Source organism: Dasypus novemcinctus, chromosome 6 (assembly GCF_030445035.2).
Source record: "Dasypus novemcinctus isolate mDasNov1 chromosome 6, mDasNov1.1.hap2, whole genome shotgun sequence".
NCBI classification, from domain to species: domain Eukaryota; kingdom Metazoa; phylum Chordata; class Mammalia; order Cingulata; family Dasypodidae; genus Dasypus; species Dasypus novemcinctus.
This window is the reverse complement of record NC_080678.1, coordinates 112,863,878-112,883,437: the sequence shown is the minus strand read 5'-3', so window position 1 is coordinate 112,883,437 and position 19,560 is coordinate 112,863,878. Positions and strand designations below refer to the sequence as shown.

The 19,560-nt window shown below is 39.6% G+C and overlaps 1 long non-coding RNA gene across 1 annotated transcript in view; it reads right to left on the bottom strand.

Annotated features, from left to right (window-relative positions):
* LOC131278795 (uncharacterized) overlaps positions 1-8,684 on the bottom strand; it is an 80,267-nt gene extending 71,583 nt beyond the window's left edge. The window contains exons 1-2 of the long non-coding RNA XR_011649090.1: positions 8,560-8,684; positions 7,849-7,908 (exon numbers count right to left, since the gene is read on the bottom strand). This is a non-coding gene — a long non-coding RNA (uncharacterized lncRNA). The remainder of the gene's footprint in view (positions 1-7,848; positions 7,909-8,559) is intronic.
* Between the last annotated feature and the right edge of the window lie 10,876 nt (positions 8,685-19,560).

Here is a 19,560-nt window from a genome sequence, read left to right as displayed (position 1 = left end):
GAGAAAGGACGAGGAGCAAGGGCTGAGCTTTGGGACTCTCCAACATCAAGAGGTAGGAAGAAAAGAAGGAGCCAGCAAAGGAAAAGGAGCAAGCAATCAGAGAAGGAAAATTTTAAAAATGTTGTATTCTGGAAGCCAAATGAAGAAAGTTAAATCAGAAGGAAAAAAGTGATCAACAATGTCAAATGCAGCTAACTGGTCAAGCAAGACGAAGCCTGAGAATTCACCACTGGATTTAGCATTTAGCGACATGGAAGTCACTGCTGCCCTTGACTAAAATATTAAGAGTAGGACAGGACTAAAACTTTTAGTTCCTATCAAGATGCTAAATTAGCACAAGTGCAAATCCAGAGAAATGTAAAGAAAGAGAGCAAAGCAAACAGAAATCCTGGGTGCCAATGGGGTTATTTTTGAACTGTCATGTGTACAGCCATGGCTTTGGCCTGGAGGTGTAGGCAGGTATACTGAAGGACAGCATTGCTTTTTCCCAAGCTTTCCCTGGAACAAAGAGCACCTGCTCCCACACATGGGGATGAGAAAAGATGAGCTGAGAAGGAACTGAACTTATATCATATTCTAAAGGATAATTTCCCTAATATAAAGAAATGCAATCGATAATTTTAAAACTTTCCACAAAGAAAATCCAGACCCAGATGAGATCACTGGTGAAATTTTATGAGCAATTAAAAAATAAATAACATTGGTCTTACACAAATGCTTCCAGAGAATAGAGAAAGAGAAAACACTTAAGATGTATTCCAAGGTTAGTATAAAATAAATATAAAATCTGACAAAAACATAGGAAAGGAAAATTACACTTTATCTCATGAATAAAGACAAAAATTCTAAACCAATAATCATGAATTACCTTTTTTTTAAAACATCAAAAATCAAGTTGGATTTTTTTCCTGGAAAATAAGATTGGTTTAACATTTGAAAATCAAAACATTAATAGAGGGAAGCGGATGTGGCTCAACTGATAGAACGTCCGCCTACCATATAAGAGGTCCATGGTTTGATTTCCAGGGCCTCCTGGCCCGTGTGGTGAGCTGGCCCATGAGCAGTGCTGCCATGCACAAGGAGTGCCGTGTCACACAGAGGTGACCCCCGTGTAGGGGTGTCCACACTCAAGGACTGCACCCCACAAGGAGAGCCACCCTGCATGGAAAATACAGCCCACCCAGGGATGGCACCACACACACGGAGAGCTGATGCAGTAAGATGATGACACAACAAAAAGAGACACAGATTCCCAGAGCCGCCTGACAAGAATACAAGTGAACACAGAAGAACACACAGTGAATGGATACAGAATGCAGACAATGGGGGGTGAGGGAGAATGGGAGAGAAACAAATAAAATAAATCTAAAAAGAAAAATTAGTAGAATTACCTCAATTAATATGTCAATATTATTTAATCCATTAAAAGAATAAAGGAGAAAACTATATATTCATCTTAATAATAAGTAATTCAGCATCCCTTGGATGATGAAAACTCCTTGCAAACTAGGAAAATAATGAAACTTCCCAAAAAATATGCACCAAAAATCTTACAGCAAAAATCACACATAATGATAAAATATTGAAAAGTTTCCCTTGAGACTGGGAAGAAAACAAGGATGTACTACTTCTAGTTCATGGTATATTAAAACTCCTAGGCACTGCAAGAAGGAAAGAAAAAAAATAAAAGTTTAAGGACTAGAAAGGAAGCAATTTCTATAAGTAGAAAATACAAAATATTCTACAGATAAAATAATAAAATTAATAAATGGTAAAGTCACCGAATACAAGGTCAATATACAAAAAAAAAATCAACCACATTTCTACATACAAGCAACACACAAATAGGGAAAAAGTTTTCAAGTACCTATTAATAAATCGAACAAAAGAAGTACAAGGACTCCACATGAAAAATTATCAAACCTTGCTGAGAAAAATTAAAGACCTAATAGAGAGAAATACCATGTTCATAAATTGAAAGGTCAATATTAATATGACCTATACTATCTATAGATCAATTTGGTTTTCAATGCAATACCAAATTCCAGCAAGTTTTTGGGGGAGAAATTTATAAGATGATCATAAAGTTTATGTAGAAAGACAAAGAACTTAAAATAGCCAAAGCAATCTTTTTGTTGCTGCTGTTGTTTTACTTTTTACTTTCAGGAGGTACTGGGGATTGAACCTGGGACCTCATGTGTGGGAGGCAGGTGCTCAATCACTGAGCGACATCCACTCCCCCAGGCCAAAGCTATCTTGAAAAACAAAGGTGGGGAACTTACATCCACAGATATGAACACTTTTTTTGGTATGATTGCATTTATTTGAATCGCCCAGAATAGGCAAATCCATAGAGACAAAGTAGATTAGTGGTTGCCAGGAGCTAGAGACAGGGGCATGGTTAACGGCTATGAATGGATATGGGGCTTCTTTCCTTTAATTTTTATTGTGGTAATATATACACAGGATTAACATTTCTCATTTTAAGTATACATTTCAGTGATATTAATTACATTCACTAAGTTTTGGTAGTGGATGGTGGTGGTGGTAACACTGGGTTGGCTTTTTGGGGTGATGAAATGTTCTGGGATTAAATAGTGGTGATGGTTGTACATAGCTGTGAATATAATAAAGTCACTGAATTGTACACTTTAAAAGGGTGAATACTTGGATATGTGAATTATATCTCAAGAAGAAAATAATGGCATTTGCATAAATTTAGTTTGCCTACTTCTTTACATTCTGCAGAGAATTTGGGATATGGACAAAGTCTCAAAAAATTATAATTTTTTTCCTCTGATCTAGTTCAGATGTTGACGTCAAATGGAAGGGGAAGGAGAAGGCAGAAGGGCAGGTCTAAGACTGCGGTGCCAGTAATTATGGTTCTGAAGGTATTATGTGAAGGGGAGTGAAAAGAACACTTGAGCTGGGCCTACAGTGGACCTGGCTCTGCTAACATTCCAGGCTTCTCTCTGCCCCCTCCAGCCACCGTCATCACCTTGCATCATCTGAACTATTGCAATTACCTCTTTCTTTTTCCTTTTTTTTTTTTTTTTTTTGAAGTACCCAGGGGCTAGGGATTGACCCCGGAACCTTGCACTTGGGAAACCGGTGCTCAACCACGGAGCCACTTCAGCTCAGGGGAGCTGAAGTGGTTTTTTTCCACGTTTGCTTGGTTTTATCATTTGTTTTTCTTAGGAGGCACTGGGAACCAAACCAGGACCTCCCATATGGGAAGCAGGTCTCATTACTTGAGCCATATCAGTTCCCTGCAAATGCTTTTCCTTTTTCAATATATTTGTACATTTAATAATTGAAAATATAGACAATAACTTGAAAAAGAAAACAGTTGAATAAAAACATACATTTCTCAATTAAATGTACTGGACACATACTTTTTTTAATCATTCAATATGTTACGCATATTATTTATGGTATAAAGCTAAGTAACAGGGGCTGGAAATATTGGCACAATGCTAGACAAAGAGACAAATGCAATAGAACTGAGAATCCAAAAAGAGACCCACAAGTAGATGGCTACCTGATTTTCAACAAAGACACCACTGCAAATTTGAAAGGAATGTCTTTCAAAAATGGTCCTGGAGGAAATGGATAGCCATAGCTCATATCAAAATATTGTACATATGTATATGTGTATCTAAGTATACATACACATATGTGTATATATGTGTATGTGTATATAAAATACTTTAAGATGTATCATACTTAAATGTGAAAGTTAAACCATTCAAATTCTAGATGAAAATAGAATTTTTGAGTTAGGAATAGGTAAAGTTTTTTTTTCTCCTTTCTTTTTTATTTATTTTTATAATATTACATTCAAAAAATATGAGGTCCCCATATACCACCAACGGTCCTCACCCCACTCCTACCCCCATAACAATAATCTCCTCCATCATCATGAAACATTCACTGCATTTGGTGTAAAGTTTTTTTAAACAGAGCATAAAGAGCACACAGAAGTAAAGACCGGACTAAGAACACATAAAAAAAATAAATTGGACTTCATTAAAATTCAAAACAAGTGTCAGACTCAAAGAAGATATTTCCAATACCTCTATCTGACAAAGGACTCATATAAAGAACATATAAAGAACTCCTACAAGTTAATATGGCAGAGACAAACACCATTTTTTTTTAATAGGCAAAAGACTGGAATAGATTTTTTTTTAATCAAAAATCAGATAAAGATAAAATAATGGCCAGGAAATATATGAAAGCATGTTTGATACTATCAGGCATCAGAAAGATGCAAATCAAAACCAAAATGAGCTCTTCTGTCACTTATTGAACCTGCAGTTGGTGCTGGGATTGGTGTATACTCAGGGGACTTGAATCTCTGGACTGTCCATGTGCCAGCTGGGCCCTGAGCCTCAGCAGAGTTCCAACTCCTACTCTCTGGTTTGTTGGACTTACCCAGGTCAGCTAACAGGGAGGTGAAGATGGTCAACAACCACACAAGGGAAACGAGAGTGCCTACAACCACAAGCAGGAGAACTGCAACGATCATCCATGTGGGATCTAAGCCCCCTCTCAATATAGAGGTGGACTGGACATCACCTCCCAGGGGCCACAGGATGGAGGAATAAAATATGGATTAGAATGGACTTACTGATACTCTACTATAGAACTATTGTGACTAGTAATGGAAGAAATTTTAACATTGTTATGGAGAAAGTGGCCATGGTAGTTGCTGAGGGCAGGGAGAGGGAAGAAGAGAGGTAATGTGGGGGCGTTTTCAGGACTTGGAGTTTTCCTAAATGATATTGCAGGGACAGATAATGGACGTTATATATCCTGCCATAACCCACTGAATGTACTGGGGGAGAGTGTAAACTACAATGTAAACTATTATCCATGTGGTACAGCAGTGCTCTAAAATGTATTCACCAATTGCACTGAATGTGCCACAATGATGAAAGAGGTTGTTGATGTGGGAGGAGTGGGGGCGGTATATGGGAACCTTGTACATTTTTTAATGTAGCATTTTTTGTGATCTATATATCTTCAAAAAAATAAAATTTAAAAAAATGATGGGGGTGGGGGTGGGGAGTGGGGTATATGGGAACATCTTATGTTTTTTAATGTAACATTTTGTGTGATCTATTAACTTTAAAGAAGATAATAAAGAAATGAAATACAATTTTTTAAAAAAGAACGAAAAAAAACAAAATGAGGGAAGCAGATGTAGCACACGTGGTTGAGTACCTGCTTCCCATGTATGAGGTCCCGGGTTTGATCTCCAGTATCTCCCTAAAATAAAAGAGAGAGAGAGAGATACCACTACACTCACCAGTTGGGGGGGTGGAGGGGGAGGGGAAGGGGGGTAGAGAGAGAGAGAAAGCCTAAGACCAGATGTGGCTCAAGCAGTTGAGTACCTGCCTACCATATGGGAGGTCCCAGGTTGGGTTCCCAGTGCCTCCTAAAAGAAAACGAGGAGACATAGAGAGCACACAATGAACAGACACAGCAAACAGCAAATGAAAACAATGGGGGGAGGAAATAAATAAATTAAAAAAAAAAAAAGCATCACCAACAAAACCAAGTGCTGACTAGGCTATAGAGCAACAGGATCTCTCGCATATGGCCGACTATATCATTTGTATCAAATAATACAATTACTTTGGAAAATGTTTGGTGGAATCTATCAAAGCTAAGCATATATATATATATCAATTCTACTTCCAGATTTACACCCCTCAGAATCAAATGCACATGTATACCAAAGAACATGTGCAAACACCCAAATTACAAACAGTTCAAATGTCCATCAAGACTAGAATGGATAAATTGAGGTATCGTCACATGATGGGGGAAAAAACCTCCTGCAACATGCAACAACATGGCTATCTCACAGATGTAATGTTGAATAAAAGGAATCAGACACAAAAAGAATATATATTGGGAAGCAGATGTGGCTCAAGTGACTGGGCTTCAGCCTACCACATGGGAGGACCCAGGTTCAAGCCTGGTTAAAAAAAAAAAAGCAGGCCTGCCTGGCGAGCCAGTGCCCACACAGCAAGCTGAGTGCCCGTGCAGCGAGTCAGCACCTACGCAAGTGAGTCACGCAGCAAGGTGATGATGCAACAAAAGAGAGACAAAGAGGAGAATGAAGGTGAGGCACAAGAGAAACCAGGAACTGAGGTGGCACAAGCAACAGGGAACCCCTCTCCATATCAGAGGTCCCCAGGATCGAATCCAAGTGAATCTTAGAGGAGAAAAAAGAGAAAACCAAAAGAGAAACAGATACAAAAGATCATACAGTGAATGGACATAGACAGCAAAAAACAGCAGGGTAAGAAAGGGGAGAAAAAGAAAAAAGAAAAAATATATTTTTTAAAAAGAATATATATTGTATGATTCTATTTATATGAAGTTTAAAATCAGATGAAATAATATATAACGATAGAGGGCAAAATAATGGTTACCCTTGAGTGGCAATGGGGGAAGTGAGGTCTTGGAGAGAACACAAAATAGCTTTCTGTCCCATATCTTGAACTGAGTGACAGCTATCTATGTACAAGAAAAATTTGTCAAGTTGTTCACCTGGGCCTTGTGCCCTTTAACTCAATCAAAAAAACAAAGATTAATAACTTGAAAGTAATAAAACTTGATCACTGACTGGCTGTGTAGCAGGTAAAAGACATCCATTAGGATAAATGCCATTCTTCACTTGGATGACAGGCTGGTTGGTGATCATATTGGATGGGAAATAAAGGGAAAGAGTCGGGGGCTATAATACTTTTATTTGAATCGATGGAGTTTAAAGAGCCTTTGGATACCTACAGAGATATACAGCAGAGTGGTGGCCTTTAGGGTCTAAAAGTAGGGGAAAGACAGAGCCAAGCAGTCCGGCAAATAATGCCTTCCCATAGAGGCGAATCAGGGAGAGTAAGGATGAAAGAGGATCAAGAATGGACACCTTGGGAGAAGCAATTAAGAAAGGCAAGAAGAGGAAGATAGCTCCGTGGAGAGAATTGAAAAGAAATAATCACAGAGAGAGGAAAAAACCAGAAACCAACCAAGACAACACTCTAGGAGAGACTGGACATGAGCACCAACTGGACAGAAAGCTCAATTAAAGCAAGCACTAAAGTATCCACAACCTTGCCGTAATAAGGGTGCTGGTGTCCCTCATCAGACAGATCCACAAAGTGAAGCAGTTTAAAATGCCAAAGGGAAATGGGAAAACATCTGCCAGAACGCACAACTTGAAATCTATCTCCTGCACCATGTATACATAATATTTACAGAGATTATCTGAAGGTGATACAAGCCTTTCTTTTCAGAGATATCCTAAATTCTATGCCCGGCTCAATTAGGACCATCAGAAAGCAATCCACGGGACCAAGGTGTTTTGGCCCCTGGAAACCTGGATTGGCTGAGTTCACCTCTGACACAGTGCCATGCTTCCCCTGAGGATCAACGGGAGGCTGCAGGCTGCGCTGATTTCAGGTACTCACTTAGAAAGCATGTCTATGTTACCTTTACAAAAACCAGGAAAGGAACATTGTCTAGACTTCAATGCCAAGAGCTCTAAATGCCTCATGAGGATTTAGCATGATTTCTTTCCATGGTCAATGCAAATCACATCACAGATAATGTCTGCATTGTTGCTATGCCCTGCAAAAGATCAGACAAATCAGCTATAACATCATAGCGCCTATATAGTTCTGTATTCCACTTTGTCCTGATATTGATGGCCTTCCGTGTATTATTCCTGATGTTAACTTCCATCCGTTTCTGCATTCCCATTCTCAACTACAGACCTTAAGGACCTCGTACAAGACACAGTAAACAAAGTAAGGAATAAAATAAACAGCTCACCTGAGATTTGTCCATTTTCTGCTGCTCTGGGAAACATGGAGAGAACAATGAAGGGGGGAGCTGGGGAAGAAAAAAGAAAGAATGAGACCACAAGAAATCTAACCTGCCTTTCCCCTCCTGGATTCTCTTGCCTAAAAAGCTCCACCTGCCAGGTGACTAGAATGCCCTCCCATAGGAAAATGTCCTTTGGCCCTTCTCTATGTTGGTAGTAGTTTCTCCATCTTTTGACAGAAACCAGTTTTGATGTAGTTCAGTGGCTGAGCGCCTGCTTCCCATATGCCAGGTCCTGGGTTCAATCCCTGGTACCACCTTTAAATAAAAATGAAAAGAAAAGAAACTGTTTTTTTACTTAACTATACCAGAAAACCTGACTGCACATTCACCCTCTTGGACTCAGCAGTTCTCATCTTTCATGTTAGGCAGAAATTGGCAATCCAGGATGCCCTTCCCCCACGACCTTCTGAGCCCAGGAGTCAGGATGGAAGCAGCATCTCTCAGCGCCCCGTCTGCTAAGGGGCATGGAGCCAGGCCCCCTGTCACCTGCAAATGTGGGGCGTTTGAAAGGAGTCGAGGGCAGTTAGGGAGGACTGAGAGGAATTTCCTTAGAGTAGGTGGCACTTCTTTTCCACCTCCAGACCACACCCTCTCAAATCCTCAAATGAAGCAACACTTCCTGGGCAGGCCGGCCCCTCTGCCTTGGCCCCAGCTCACCTGTCTCTTCTGAAATCTGGCTCAAAGCTCCTATTACAGTTTGGGGTGGCTTCTGGATGGAGCTCAAGGATTGCAAATTGCTTCTAGCCATTCACAGGTAGGTTTCGCTTTCTCTGGCTCTTCTGCCTCTCTGCTCTGAAGCTCTGAGGGTGGGCCATCTTCCAGGTGGGATTTCATTTCCCAAGGTTCCCTCTTTGCCACACAAGAGCGGCTTTGTTCCCAGGAACCAGGACCTGGGCCTAGGCGACAAAATCATTTGAGTCGGAACAGACATCAGAGCTCCAAACCTTGGAGCTCTCTGACCCCAGGATCTCAGGCTAGTCTTTCAAAGAACGCAAATAATCCCGGACCTCTGGGGATACACAGACTGGCCGGTTCCGATCAGGCCCAGAACCCTTGGATAGTAGTGCTCTGATAGGACACCAAGGACCTAGAAACACAATGGTCACATAATGAAACGGAGGCCACATCTGACACAGGACAGTGCCGTCCTTGGGCTCCTGCCGTGAAGCACACAATGCTCAGTTTGAGTAGAATCGCTGTTTGGAAGGAGGAAACGGGAAGGGAGGTCGCCGTGGACGCGCTCACCGGAGCCCGTCCCCTGCGGCTTGGGGCTCCGGGGAAACGCGCTTCGGCCCTCGACTTGTGGCAAGGGACTCTCCCGACCTCCCGGTGGGCGAGGGCTCAACGCGACACCTCTCGGAGGCACGCAGGGTCCTTCAGGAAAGGGGCGGAGGGCATAGCGAAGAGCACCCGAAAGAAGCCAGAGAGCGCCCCGCGGAGGCCTATCCTGAGAGCCCGACTCCGGCTCCGGCTCAGCCGCAGGGCCCTCCCCAGCCTCCACGAGCTCTTCCGCGCATGCGCCACCCCGCCCGCGCCAGCGCCCGCGCTCGCGGGGAGATCGAGCGAGATGGTGCCTGCGCAGAGGGGCCTTACCCGTTTCCCGCGCAACGGGGACCAAGGTCCATTTCCCGTCAGCCCCAGCGGCTGATTGGCGCCCTGGGCTCCGCGCGGTGCGGCTTGCCGCAGGGACTGCCAGGAGCCCGCAGGGGCCGGCAGGGGGCGGCGGGGGCCGGTAGGGAAGCAGCGGGGGGCGGCAGGGGGCTGCAGGGAGGCGGCAGGGGGCGGCAGGGGGCGGCAGGGGGCGGCAGGGGGCGGGCGCTACCCCACGTGGAATGCCTTATTCGGACTCTAAGCGGAAGGAGCTGGAAGGAGGAACAGCGCGGTGACAGCAGGGCTTTGCTCCTGGCAGTAAAGCACACAGGGCTGGTGGGGTAGCTGAAGTAATGGAGTTGATAAAATATTGTAAAGCTAGTATAGTGTCTCATGCACACCAACTGAAAGGATCGTTCCTTGTATTAGAGTTTTCTAGGGAGACAGAACCAACAGGTAATATGTGTAAATATTAGAGTTTTATATGAATTGTCTCAAGTGACTGTGGGTTGCACAATTCTGTAGGGCAGGCTGGGAACTCTGATCAAAGTTTTTCAATGAATTTCCCAGGCTGGCGGAAATAGAAATGGAAATTCTCTCTTCTGGCTGCTGAAATCATCACATCTCCTTTTTTAATATTTATACATTTTTTTCCTAGCCCCCTCATTGTTTTTATGCTGGCTCTCTGCTTTCTGTGGTCATTTACTATGTGTTTTTCTGCGTCTGCTTGTTTTTTCTTTAGGTGGCACTGAGAACCAATTCTGGGACCTTCCGGAGTAGGAAAGAGGTGCTCATTCTCCTATGCCAAATCAGCTCCCTGGTCTGCTGCATCCCTTCCTGTCTCTCCTCTGTGTCTTTTTTTGTTGCATCATCTTGCTGCGTCAGCACTCCTGCACAGGCCAGCACTCTTGCACAGGCCAGCATGCCATGCAAGTCAGTTCTCTTCTTGGGCCAGCTTGCCACTCCAGCCGGATCACCTTCACCAGAAGGCACCTGGGATCGAACCCTGCACCTCCTGTATGGTAGACTGGAGTCCCATCGCCTGAGCCACATCCGCTTCCCATTACCTCTTCTTTTCAGGCCGCCAACTGATTGGCTCAAACTTCTCTCCTCATTGAAAGCTATCTCAGTTGATTGTAGATCTAATCAACCATAGATGCAATCATCTTACTGATTATTTAAGTCCATGAAATATCCTCACAGTAACAAGGCAGGCCAGTGCTTGCCCTGACCAAACAATGGGACACCATCACCTGACCAAGTTGACACATGAGCTTATCACACACACTCCTGTAGTTTACTTAGTCTGTTTTATAAGAAAATTTTCACACAGCCTTGTCAATCTTAAAAGGACTGTATACAACCTTTTAACATTTCACAAAAAACACGATTTGAAGGGCATAAGTGTTACATAGCATGTTTCAGTAAACAACTATCTTTTTCTTGGTCAAACAAAACCTGGCATTTTCTTACAAACATTTCAAATAGAAATGCAATAGAATTCAATGAGCAATAGATATATTCATACCTTACCTAGAGTCACCAGTTGTTAATATTTTGACATGTTTTCTTTATTTGTATGTACTAATTTTTATTTGTGCTGAGCCATTTGAAAGAAATATTAAAAAAAAAAAAAGCTGTACTGGACTGTGGGAAACAGGCAAGGACGACTTTATTCATAGCTACCAAGGAAGGGGAGAGAGAGTAGACCTCAACTCCATTGATAAAAAGGACAGCAAGCTTTTCAAGAGCTGCGTGTGGTTTGGAGGATGGTAGAGGTTTGATCTTTGACATTGGCAGTAGTTTAATGAGATTGGAGTTAGGAGCACTTGGTTAGATTGTTTTACTCTGCAGTAATTAGGCCACCTGTCATCTGTAAGAGCTGGGACAGAGGAAGGGAAGAGGGGGAAGGAAGGGCCAAGGCTGATAGCTTGGAATAGCTAGTATCTGAACTTGTCTTTCCCCTCCTTTTTCCACTGCAGTCTGAGTTGTTTTTCTCTGCAGTCCTTCAGTTGCAAGATAAATTTCAAAGTAGTCAGGTTGGAGGAGGGAGACTGTAGGGGCATGCAAGGAGCAAGGCCAGCAGCCTGTTCAAGAGAAAACCAATCTTGGTCAATAAATTGCAGACATGATGACACTTCAGCCCTAAATATGTCATCATGAATCTTTTACAATTAAGGACATATTCCTTCATAATCACAATACCATTATCACACCTATAAAATTTAACAGAAATAAAAAAAAAGTCTATCAAGTTCCTGCTCAAATTTCCCCAGTTATCCCAAGAATGTCTATTATAACACTTTTATTAAGATTTTTGAAGTTGTTTAAAAAAAAAAAACAGGATCAAGTCAAGAATTATACATTAAAAAAAAAGAATTATACATTGTACTTGGTTTACTTAGCATTTTACCCTTTTTAAATTCCAAACAGTCCTCACTCTGCTACCAATGCTTTATTTTTTTAATAAAATTTTTATTAGAGAAGTTGTAGGTTTACAGAAAAATCATGGAGAAAATACCAAGTTCCCATATACTTCCCTCCCATTATTGACATATTGCATTAGTGTGGAAGCTTTGTTATAATTGCTAAAAGAATATTATAATTGTACTATTAACTATAGTCCATAGTTTACATTAGGGTTCACTGTTGGTGTTGTACAGTCCTATGGTTTTTTTGGGTTATTTTATTTTTATTCTAGTAACTTATATACAACCTAAAATCTCCCCTTTTAACCACTTTCAAATATATAATTTAATGCTGCTAATTATATTCACAGTGTTGTGCTACCATCACCACCCTGCTTTGTCTTTTGTGACATTCCTTTATCTTGTCCAGGGGGACAAAGAAAGTAGAAGGTGAGCCTGAGACATTGTGATTTGACAAAGTACAGGGAAGTGCAAAAAAGAATAACAATGTCACATCAAAAGGGCATCAGACCTGGAAGCGGACTTGGCTCAACAGATAGAGCATCTGCCTACCACATGGGAGGTCCACAGTTCAAACCCAGGGCCTCCTCGACCAGTGTGGAGCTGGCCCACGCGCAGTGCTGATACACACAGAGAGTGCCATGCCATGCAGGGGTGTGCCCCAAGTAGGGGAGCCCCATGTGCAAGGAGTGTGCCCTATAAGGAGAGTTGCCCAGTGCAAAAGAAAGTTCAGCCTGCCAGGAATGGCACCACACACACGGAGAGCTGACACAGCAAGATGATGCAACAAAAAGAGACACAGATTCCCCATGCCACTGACAAGAATGGAATTGAACACAGAAGATCATGCAGCAAATGGACACAGGGAGCAGACAATTGGGGTGGGAGGGCAAGGGAAGATTAAATAAATAAATAAATAAATAAATAAATAAATAAATAAATAAATAAATAAGACATCAGACCCAATTTGAAGGGGCTCCCACTGGATAAAATTTGAGCATTAAGTAGAAAGTATAGGAAATTAAGTAGACACACTTCTCCTATTCCTCTAACTAAGCTAATAGTCATGGACATTATATACAATAAGACTGAAAGTCAGGGATAAGAAGGCAGATGGCCAGGGACCTGAAAACCCCAGGAAATAATATGCATCAATAAAATTGCCCTGTTTCAAATAAAAAACAGGAAAAACATAGCAGTGAGTTCCAAGCACTTTCTTTTTGCATCATATATCCCAAACTGGGGCCTGGAGAAGCAGGCAATCTGGAAACACTGACAGGTACAGATAAGACCACCCCCAACAAAAATCATAGTTCTCTAAACAGAGGACAAGGAAAAGGTCAACATAGTAAGACAGAAAACATTTAGACAATAACTGATATATTCAACTATACACAATAGTAGTAGTAGTAATAATAATAAAAGCTGCAGACCTACCTCCACCCAGTGGGGAGCTTAGCCTTCCATCCTTTTACATAATTATAGCTAGCTCCCTCCTCCAACAGTGTCAAGAAAGGCTGAGTGTGAAGCTAGGATTTTCATGAGCTTCCAGCAATAAGCCCTGCACCTGCTTTAAATGTCAGTGTAGACGACTTTGGAGGAGCGACTAGGCCCCTCTCCCTCTCCCATCCATGTGGTTTCCTCAGGGAAGAGCCTGGACCCACACTCCTGCCCTGTCTGACTGAGGAATATTTATTGCCCTGCTGTCGATGGAGGCTAAGAGGAGAACCCCAACTTTCACCCCTACCAGTGCCCCTCTCTCTGGCCTTTGCTGCATCAGAGGGGGTCTTGTGTAACAAAGATTTAAATGAGAGCCAAACTCTGGTAACATAATACCCAGGATACAATAAAAAAAATCACCCATCATGCCAAGAACGAGGAAAACCACAACTTGAATGAGAAATGCAATCAAGGCTGACACCAACAGTGGGATGAACCAGAGGTTGGAATTATCTGACAAGGATTTTAAAGCAACTATCATAAAATGCTTCAATGAATAATTATGAACAATTAAGTCTTGATAAAGAAAGAGAAGATATAAAGAAGAAACAAATGGTAATTTTAGAACTGAAAGAAATACAAGTGCAATAAAATACTCAGTGGTGGTTTCAACAGTAGAATAGAGAGGACAGCTGAAAAAAACCAGTGAACTTGAAGACAGAACAGTAGAAATTGCCCAATCTGAAAAGAGAGTAGACTGAAAAAATTACTAGGACAATGTGGAAAAATAATAGCATTTACATCATTGGAGTCCAAAACGAGAAAAAGGTAGAGTTAAAAAATCATTTGGCAAAATAATGGCTGAAAAATTCTCAAATTTGACAAAAGGCATAAGTCTACAGCCTGAACCCCAGACAGGAAAAACCTAAAGAAATCCATGCCAACACATATCATAGTGAAGAACACATCACTGAAAATGAAATAAAGAAAAAAATTATTGAAAGCATCAAGAAAAAAACAATTCATTAAAGAATAAAATAGAGAGAAAAAAAAGAATAAATGGAAATTTAATAAATTCTTAGACAAAGGTAAACCAAGAGACTTTGTCACCAGAAGACCTAACCTAAAAAAATAACTAAAGGAAGTTTTTGAAAGCAAAAGAAAGTGAAAAAAAGAAGGGAAAAAAGGAGTAAAAATATGATTAAGTACAACAGACTTTCCTTTCAAGTTTTCTAAATTGATTTTGATGGTTGAAGCAATAATTATAATATTGTTCCATGTGTTTCTCAATTTATGTAGAGGAGATATTTAAAACAATTACATAAAATAACAGACTTTTTAAAAATGAAGACTACATTTGATTGTAACATATTGAATATAAATAAATTCTTAAAATCCATGTCTATAGTGATACACATGAGAAAGAAAATAAAGAACACCTCTTCTTGAAAGAACACCAGCTAATGTATGCAAAAGGAATGACAAAATGAGAAAACACCATTTTGCAATCTCCAATGTAATAATTGATTGAGGAAAGTATAATTGATACAAGCGTAAAGTATCAGAGTAAAATTTATTGGGGAATAAGTTATTCTCAAAATGTCAAGGATCACCCCTAATTTCAAAGGGAAACAAAGTATCTTTCCGATGGAAAATATCGTAAAACAATTAATCAAACATAGTATTATTGAGAGATGACCAATATAACATCTATCATTTCTTCTACTTTAAGAAAAGCCAGAATATAAATTCTCATTCACAGTAGCATCAAACATATACATTAGTTAGCATTAAAATTTTTTTAAACCTCCGAAGAAAATTATAAGCTGGACTGTGCTACATGGGGGGGTGGGGGATGGGAAAGTCTTGAATGAATAGAAATACATACCACTTTCCTAAATGAAAAGACTGTTTTAATCCAATCAAATGTCATCAGGGTTTTCGGTTTTTGTATATGTTTTTGCATCTTGCTGTTTCATTTTATTTTGTAAAAATGTTTTTAAATATAATTTATTCCATGGTAAATTTATATCATTAACATTTTTAGTAGATTTTTAATTTATTTTTAAAAGATACATAGATCACACAAAATATTACCTTGAAAAAATAGAGGAGATTCCCATATGCCCTCATTAACATTTTAATAATGGCTGGTTAGCAACCAACAAAATTCCTGAAATTAATTACAGGAATCAATACAAGCCTGTCAGGACAAGCTAGCTCTAGCAAACGCTGTATATGCTCCTCTTTTCCAAATAGTCTAAATGATAGATTTAACTTATTTTTTAAATAATTATAGATTCACAGGGAGTTACAGAGCTTGTACCCAGAGGTCCTTCATACCCTTACCCAGTTGTGTCCTTCACCTCCCTTCACTCTTTATGTGAGGTATGGCTTCCTGCCTCAGGTTATAGGGAAGGCAGAATACATGACACCTCCCACTGGACAGACGCCATCAGTGGCAGCTTATTGGGCCATATATACACAGACTGGGCAAGAGAATATCAGGTTCTACACAGGGCTACCTGGGGGATGCACTAGGGAGCAAAGTGAGCAAGGAGGGGCTGTGGGGGGCAGGCTCTGTTTGGTTCCTGCTGGATGTGTAATTGTTTTGTTGGGAAAATTCCCTGGACTGGCAGGGGACTGAAGCCCATTACTGGGGGATAAGCAGACGCTGTGACTGGTCTCGTGATAAGTAGAGTTGCTTGGCTAGGATCTTATCCACAGGAACAGAGTTAGGTTAGGTCTTTCCAGGCCCTCCTGGTTCTACCAGATGTGAAGGCAGCACTTAATATTGAATTTTAGATGAACTGGAACAAATTATATGGTGTTAATATAAGGTGGTATACGGAAAAAGATACACCTAATGCAAACTATGGACTAGAGTTAACAGTGATATTTAATATTCCTCCATCAATTGTAACAAAGGTACCACACCAATGCTAAGTGTCAATAATAGGAGAGAATTAGGGGTGAGAATTTCTTCTTTTTGGAGCTATGACAGTGTTCTAAAATTGATTGTGGTGATGAAAGCACAACGGTGATTATACTGAAAGCCATTGATTGTACATTTTGGGTGGATTGTATGGTGTGTGAATAAAACTACTTTTAAAAATATATACTGAGGGGGAGTAGATGTGACTCAAACAGTTGAGTACCCACCTCCCAATTGGGGGTCCCAGGTTCAGTTCCCAGTGCCTCCTAAAGGGGAAAACAAAAAACAAAAACAGACAACGAGCAGACAACCAGCAAACAGACAAGGGAGCCATCTCTGGGAGGGATACTGAGTCTCAGTTATTGGTCTTTCAGGACCCACTTCCCCATAGTTTACAATTTTCCTAACTGGAGTACATTATTGAAACCAGGAAACTGACACTGGTATAAAGTATGTGTATAGTTCTGTGTCATTTTACCGCATGTATAGATTTCTGTTAACACTACAATCCAGATCCAGAACTCTTCCATCACCACAAAGATCTCCCTTGGGTCCCCTTTTTGGTCACACCCACCCTCCACCCTCCCTAATCCCTGGCATTCACTCTTCTGTTCTCCAGCTCTAATTTTGTCATTTTGAGAATTTTAAACAAATGGACTCACACATTATGTGACTGCTTGAAATTGGCTGTTTTTCACTCAGCATAATGCCCTTGAAATCCTTCCAAGTTGTTGCATGTATCAATAGTTCATTTCTTTTTATTGCTGGGTAGGATTCCATGGTATGGATATACCAGTTTGTTTAACCTTTCACCTCTTGAATGGATTTTGGTTGTTTCCAGTTTTTAGCTATTACAGTCAAAGCTGCCAGGAACAATCAAATACAGGTTTTGGGGAGGACTTGAGTTTTCATTTCTCTGGGGTAAATGCATATGGTAATTTCATGTTTTGTTGTTTAAGTCACATGGTAATTTCACATGGTAATTTCATGTTTTGTTGTTTAAGAAACACCAATTTTCCAGAGTGGTTGTACTATTTTACATTCTTACCAGCAACATATGAAATCCAGTTTCTTCACATCCTTCCCAGCATTTCGTGTTGTCACTGTTGTTTTTTTAGCTATGCTAATAGGTATGTAATGATAACTCCTGTGGTCTTAATTTGCATTTCTCTAATGGCTAATGATGTTGAACATCTTTTCACATGCTTATTTGACATCTTTATATCCTCTTTGGTGAAATGTCTGTTCGTGTCTTTTGCACATTTTCTAATTGGATTTTTACTGTTAAGTTTTAAGAATTATTAATATATTCTAGATATGAGTCTATTGTCAGATATTTGACATACACCTGTTTTTCCCCATCAGTAGCTTCTCTATTCATCTTCTTAATAGGGTCCTTCACAGAGCAAAAGTTTTTTATTTTGACAAAGTCAAACTTATTTAGTTTTTCTTTTATGACTTAAGCTTTTGGTGTCATTTCTACAAACTGCTCACCAAGTTCTAGGTTCCAAAGATTTTCTCCTAGATTTTTTCCAAACTTTTCAGTTTTACAGTTTACATTTCAGTCTTTGATCCATTTTGTTATTTCTTGAATAAGGTATAATAAGGTTTAAGTTGACACTTTGGGGTTGCTGTTCTCGTTTGTTTTGCCTCTGGATAACCAATTGCTCCAGCACCATGATAAAATCCTATCCTTCCATGCGTTTGCGCTTTTTTTATGGGGGTTCTTTCCGGGTTCTCTATTCTGTCCATTGATCAATATATCTCTCCCTTTGCCAAAATCACAGTTTTTATTATTATAACTATGTAATAAGTCTTGAAATTGAGTAAAGTGATTCTTCCTACTTTATTCTTTTTTCAAAATTATTTTAGCTATTCTAATTTCTTTGTGTTTCATATAAACTTCAGAATAATCTTGTTGATGGCTACAAAATCTCTTGCCAGACTTATGAGAACAGTATTAAACTGTATATCAGTTTGAAGAAAATTGACATCTTTACTATGATATCTTTCAATCACTGTTTTGTAGTTTTCAGCATAAAAGTCCTGGGGTATGTTTGTTTTGTTTACACCTAAGGTTTGTTTTGTTTACACCTTAGGTTTATACCTATGTAGTTCATCTTATTTGAGTGATTATAAATTTCACTGTATTTTAAATTTCAGTTTCCAAATATAATGGCAAAATTTTTAAAAGCAACTTTAGTGAAATTATTAAATAGAACAATTATAATCTTCATCAGAAGAAAAAAATGTAAAATAACGGTGAGATATGAATGATGTATACAATGATATGGAGGTATGTAAATATACTACTGTAAGATTCCAACCTGTTTGGTAGTGCTTCCATAGAAGAAAAGTACCAGAACGAAGAACACTGGAATTTCTTACTTGATAAATGTATTTCAAAGCTATGGGGAAAGAATTTAATCTTCAATTAATCTTGTTAGGACAACAAGCCATCTGGAATAAGATTGTACCTGTACCTCATCCATTATAAAAAAGAATTTTATATCAGTTCAGTTTTTGAAGTTTTTAAGTAAATTACTGTTCTTAAAGTGAATAATGTAAAATATTAGTATTTAGGTGGAATGTGCCTAATATTCAAGGCAGAAACAATAAAGTTAATGACTGATAAATTTCATTATTGAAAAGTAAATGCAAATGTAAAAAAGCCACAGAAATACCATTTTGACTTATTAGAAAAGTTTAAAAAGAATAATCATTATCTATGGTTGGTATAGGTTTGGGCAACTATTCCTGGCCATAACCATCTGCAACGTTGGGAGGCTACTGGGTATCAAAATATAAATGGACTTAACCTGCCAAGTCCATTTCTAAGATTATATACAAGCATAATTGTCCAAAGATCTATAAACACTGTTTCACTTTATGATTCATAAAAAAATTTTTTAATTAATTTTTAAAAGACTCAGTTTCACTGGATCATGTAGAATATTACACATAAATAAATAAGGCATGCTCCCATTCTTGTGAAAATTACATGCATATTCTAAAGTCTAAAACCCAAATGAAAAAACAACAACAAAACCCATGTTACAATATACAGCAGCAAAGTATGGAATGTGTAACTGAAGACATGGCAAGAGTCACTCCCTATGTACTTACTAATTTTCCTATTGGGAATAATGTAGAGAGGCTGCACCCTCAAAGAACATAAATCTACAAATGTTCTAAAGAAATTTGTTTTAATCTGCTTTTTATTTCCCCAGCATTTCCCAGTTGGCTATCATTTTAACAGCACCA